The sequence below is a fragment of the Hyaena hyaena genome, unplaced genomic scaffold, assembly GCF_003009895.1.
Source record: "Hyaena hyaena isolate Hyena2069 unplaced genomic scaffold, ASM300989v1 scaffold_1926, whole genome shotgun sequence".
NCBI lineage: Eukaryota > Metazoa > Chordata > Mammalia > Carnivora > Hyaenidae > Hyaena > Hyaena hyaena.
Window position 1 is genome coordinate 83,665 of NW_024082562.1, and position 6,000 is coordinate 89,664.

Below are 6,000 nucleotides of genomic sequence, written 5' to 3' on the forward strand. Positions count from 1 at the left end.
TTACTTTACTGTAGACTTTCTTCTTTATCATTTCATTGGACGGAGGAAAATTAAAGTCTTGGGGCACCTGGATAGCTCAGTCAATTAAGCATCCAACTCTTGATTTCTGCTCAGATCATGATCTCATGGCCATGAGATCAGCCCCACAAGGGGCTCTGGGCTGGGTGTGGAACCTGCTTAAGACTTTCACTCTCCCTCTCCTTCTGCCCCCTTCCCAACTTTCTACTTTAACTAGTCTCCCATTAAAATGCATCTTTTCTTTTAATTATAAATGTAGGCTACAAAATACATTAGTCTTAGCAATATCCTAGACTTTGTCATGAGTGGAAATTACTGATAATTTCACTTCACATTACAGTTGTTACAAGCATCTCAAAATATTTATGCTCATCCAACTTTGAAATCATGACACTTAATAAACCAGATAAATCTTGATATTTAATGTTTTAATGAAGAAACATGCACTTGATAATACTGAATTTTATTTACTTAGACTTTGAGTGGGGGAGGGGCAGAGAGAGAGGGAGACACAGAATCCAAAGCAGGCTTCATACTCTGAGCTGTCAGCACAGAGTCGGTCATAACTGAAAGAAGCCTGAAAGAAGAACTGAAAGATCATGGCTTGAGCCAAAGTCAGACACTCAAGCGACTGAACCACAAGGTGCCCCTTAAATTTATTTTTGATTGTATATATTTGAATACAGTTGACTTGCTATATAATTCATTGTATTTTATTTATTGTTTTTAAAACATTGGTATGGTAAGTGTTCTTAGGCATTATGAAACTGGCAAAATCTACATAATTTAAAAAATATGTTTAGCCTAGAAATAATCCCATACATATATGGCCAATTAATTTATGACAAGAATAAATAAAGGAGACAAGAATAAACAATGAGAAAATAACAGTTCTCTTCAATATATGCTATTGGGGTTATTGGCCAGTTGCATGCAAAAGAATGACTGGGCCACAATCTTATACCATATACAAAAATTAAAATAGATTAAAGAATGGATCATAAGACCTAAAACCATAAAACCCCTAGAAGAAAACTTAGGCAGAGGTGTAAAACTTTGGAGAGGTTACTTCTTTCAACTACCTATGTTTTAATTCCTCAACTGCACAGTGGGGACATTAATGGTTCTTCTTATATGGTCATTTTGGGGCTTGCCTTAAATGTAATGCAATATAACACAACATAACACAACATAACATAACATAACATAACATAACATAATATAACATAACATAAATGTATAATAATATAACATGTCATATTATATAATATATATTATAATAAAACATGTATGACATTGTATTATAGTATATATATAGTTTATATATACATATTTAATATATCATTTTAAGCACACAGTGACTGTGGTAAAATAACTATATATCATAATTTATTAAATTTGAGCATTACTTTTATAAATTATACCATTCTTTATTGTACATTTAAGAAATAAGAAAATACTGCAATTTAACTATGATATGCCATTGATTACAAGATATATCCTTATTTTTATGAAAAAATGTGCATGTCAGACTCAAACAAATGCTGACATCTCTTAAATAAACATATAAGCTTTGTTCCCTTGGGTGGGAAACAGCATAATCACATTCCTAATTCACAAAATAATGTTAATAAAAATATTTCCATTAGCAGAATATATAATAATTTAATTCATTCATTTACATGTTCATCCAGTTAGTCAATAAATAACTACTAATTACCTGATAGTAATATTTTTTCCATAATTTAAATGAATAAGCTTGATAATTAGCTGGCACTTCATATGCTCTATTCATATTTAAACAGAACATCTAATTTGTATCTGAAGAATCCTTTCTTTTTCTTCTGTATTTTGTGTCATGAAAATAATCAAAATCAGTCTTCTGGATAAAGACAAATAAATACATTTCCTCCATATAAATGTTTATTGAGACTTCTATTTTACTACTACCAATCTCAGAGCTTCTGTGGGATTTGGCCATTTATAATTTTCACCATATGGGTTTGGTCCATCTCCACATATGGTTGGCACCCAACATATCTTTTTAATTGTCACAATAATTTTGTCTTGAGTCTCAATTTTATTTTTTATTCATGAGCAAATGTGGTCTTTAAATATTTCTAAGAATATCTATAGTGACACAGGATAAATTTTCCTGATCTTATACTTCTCGTATATTTCCCAATTCACTGTTTTCTTTTCTTTGAAATAAAAAAAAAATTAGTATCTCTTAAATGTCTTCTAGTAGTTGATTACTTGTGACAAATGATGATCTCGCTACCTTGCATACTATACAAAAATATGAAAATAATCTTTAAGATGCTTAAATCTAATTGGGAAGGCAAAAGCTACATGCACATAGAACAACAAAAAACGTAGTGTGGCAATGCTTAGATTATCAGAGAGGGAAAAAGAACTATGTGTGATAGAGAGGGGAAGAAGGGAAAGTGCTTCCCATAGGAGGTGAAATTCAGATTGGCTTTTGGGAAATGGCCAGGTATGCTATAGCCAGAAAGAATAAGAGGAATGACCTTGGTGAGAAGAAAATATTATCAGAACCAAAATCAAAGCAAAGCTATGGCATATTGATGGTGAATTGAAAGGGTGGGTCTAGTTAGTAATAATGCAAATGTAGGCAAAGGGTATGAGAAATGCACATGTGTTGATAGGCAACATTGTTTCAAAGCGATTTCACTGCATTGGTTTTCAAAATGAACTGGAGAAATGAAACATGTAGAAAGGCAATAGAAAATTCATGATACTTATGCTGCCACTTAACCTCTGAGTCCATAGTCACATCTATATCAATCACAGTACCCTTTCCCACCAAGCACATATGGGGTCTCAAAACCCATCACACACGACATCGCAGGTAGTACTGCCAATCAGTCAGACTTGGCAGTTGAAACAAAACCTGAAAGTGCATTGGACACGGATCAGAAAATCTAAATTCAAATCTTACCTCTGGTTCTACTTCTATCACCTTTGGCAAGTCACAGCCTCCACAAACTGCATTGTTCTCATTGGTAACTCGGGAATAGTGGTTTGTGAGGCTACTTCAAAAACAGCATTAAATAAACTGTTAAGTAAACATCAAATAAGCTAATGCATGTGGGATTATTTTGTAAATGTACAGAATTATCATGCAAATTTAAGGAGACATTCTTTTATATCTTTAAAATATGGAGATACTACATTTTACATCCTAATTTCCATGTCTAGTTAAGTTTGGAAAACACATATTCTCTCTGCTTTGAACTATGTATATAGATTTGCCAGTGAAAGCAGCACTCACACACGAACTTTAAAGTACTTTTTAAAAATATTTTCCAGTTCTTAAGAAGGAACTGTTGTTTATATACTGGTGACCTGTCTTGGTACATTTGGATTCATGTGCATGGTTTATTTTTTTTTCCTTACATACAAACGTATTTATAAATGGCCTTTATTATTATTTTTTTTGCTAATTTACCAGAATAAAAAATACTTTTACCAGGATAAAGCTATTTTTTTTATTCCTATAAGTAATAAGCTGATATCTGTTAAGATACAAAGCTGTTGATAATTATGGAGGTATGAGATACTTTACATTTCACTCAAATAATTTATGCAAGTTAGAAACACAATAGAAAAAAATAAAGGGTCACTTAATGCATAGGTGGATGTTCTATATTCAGATGGACTCAATACTATTCAGCTGTTTTCTTGCTATAAATCATTTTGAATCAAAGCACACTGCTATTTTCTGGTCAGCCCTTGGATGTGCAACATAATTTTCAGTCATCTTTCTTGTTCCATTCAATCAAGTATATTATTTGGGGAATAATGCTCTGTAACTAAGTATTACTGCATAAGACATAAAATCTCCATATGTACATGTACATATGGGCCCTTATTCAAAGGCAAACCAAGGCTAGGATTAGAATTACAAGGTCTTGATGCAGACAAAAATAGCAAAGGTGAAAAGAGACTGGTAGCTCCAATCTAGTTGTCATTCAGAACTGGTACTCAAAATTATGGGGGGGATGATTACATGTCTCATGATAGAAACTTCTGATAAATAGGAGCTGCCAGCTTTAGTTGTTATGCTTTAAAGAGTATTAAGAGAGAACCCATGAAATACCAGGAATGCCAGAGCCACAGTCAGTAAATGAAGACTAAAACGCTAAAACGGGAAATTATGGCCTATATGAAGGGGGTATACATCCTGGGTAGAACAAATAAACAGAATCAAACTTTAGCCAGACATTACTAATGAGCCTTTCTTGCAATATTTTGATAATTGGAAATGCTTCCATTGATTCTTGTAAAATTTTCTTTTACCTACTGCCCTAGATCAGTTTAGTCATGTCAACTTACCCATTTGAGAACATAATGATTTTTTTTTCCTTTCTGCAGTGAGTGGGGGTCTGGTTGAAAATTAGCCCAGAGGGATGGTCACATTTCCACCCAATGTTGGTCCTGTTGTCATGAAAGATGACCAAGGTGATAGGATTGTCAAATCTGTTGAGCAAAATGAATTAAATTGATATTTCAGTGGGATAAAGTCAATTAATTCTACTCCATATTTATTATTTATCCAACACCATTAAACTGGCTAGCATATCCACAAGAAATGAAGCACAGTGAAAGCACTCTTACATATGGTTGAAGACTCAATGGAATATCTCTGGGCATGGAGGAGGGCACTTGTGGAGATGAGCACTGAGTGTTATATGGAAACCAACTTGACAATAAACTGTTTGTAAGAAAAAAAATTTTTTTAAAGTGAAATATTAAAAAATAACTAAATAAAAGTTTAAAAATAAAGGAATATCTCTGACAGCTTCCTTAAACCAACTGTTGACTCCATTTGTTCTTAGTCTTATTCCAGAATTAAAATCTAGTTTGACAGCCTTGAATATTCTAGAGGTATACATCTTGAGCCTGATCAAACAATAGTTGCGTATTAAGAATTTTATCTAGGGGCATCTGGGTGGCTCATTCAGTTGAGCGCCCAACTTCGGCTCAAGTCGTGATCTCACAGTCCGTGGGTTCGAGCCCCACGTCGGGCTGTGTGCTGACAGCTCGGAGCCTGGAGCCTGCTTCAGATTCTGTGTCTAACTCTCTCTCTGTCCCTCCCCAACTCATGTTCTGTCTTTCTGTCCCAAAAATGAATAAAAGTAAAAAAAAAAAAATTAACAAAAAACAAATTTTACCTAGAAATTTTAAGATGTCTAAACGTATTTTCTGTTTTCATAATATTTGCTAACTCACAAAGGTACATTTAAAAAATTAAATATTTATTTGCAACATCATTCTACCTTTCTCCCTCCCTTTTTCTGTCACTCCTTTTCTTTTTTTCTCCTTCCTTCCGTCCTTCCTTCCTTCCTTCCTTCCTTTCTTCTTCCCTTTCTTCCTTCTTTCTTTTTTCTTTCTCTCTCCATCTTTCTTCCCTTTCTTTCTTTCAAAAATATCAGCCATGTTTGCTTAACCAGTAGAGTGGAGTGAATAGGAACATAAACTCTGGAATTTGACTGTTTGTGTTTCATTTACAGCCCTACACATTTTAGATATGTGACTTTACATAAGTGACTTAATTTCTCTGTGCCTTAGTTTTCAACTATAAAATGGCAATGTTAATAGTACTTATATTATTTTTGTAGTTTGGAGTTGGTTCTGGGCACAGTGCCTGGCACATATAGGAAGAGTTTGTTTACAGCAAGAGCAGTAGCCATAATGGTGATAGAGACAGTGGTCAAGGTGCAGGTGTTACTGTGCAAGTCCCTGTATTATAAATGCAAAGGTAACTTTCTCTTTCCTCATGAATTACATTCCTATAATGACAGTTATATTATTATCTGTAATGTTTCCCTGTAGGTACACACTCGTGTGTGTGTATGTGTTGTGTGTGTATGTGTGTGTGTGTGTATGTGTGTGTATGTGTGTGTGTGTGTGTGTGTGTGTGTGTGTGTGTATTTAATTCCTCATGTCACAGCTTTG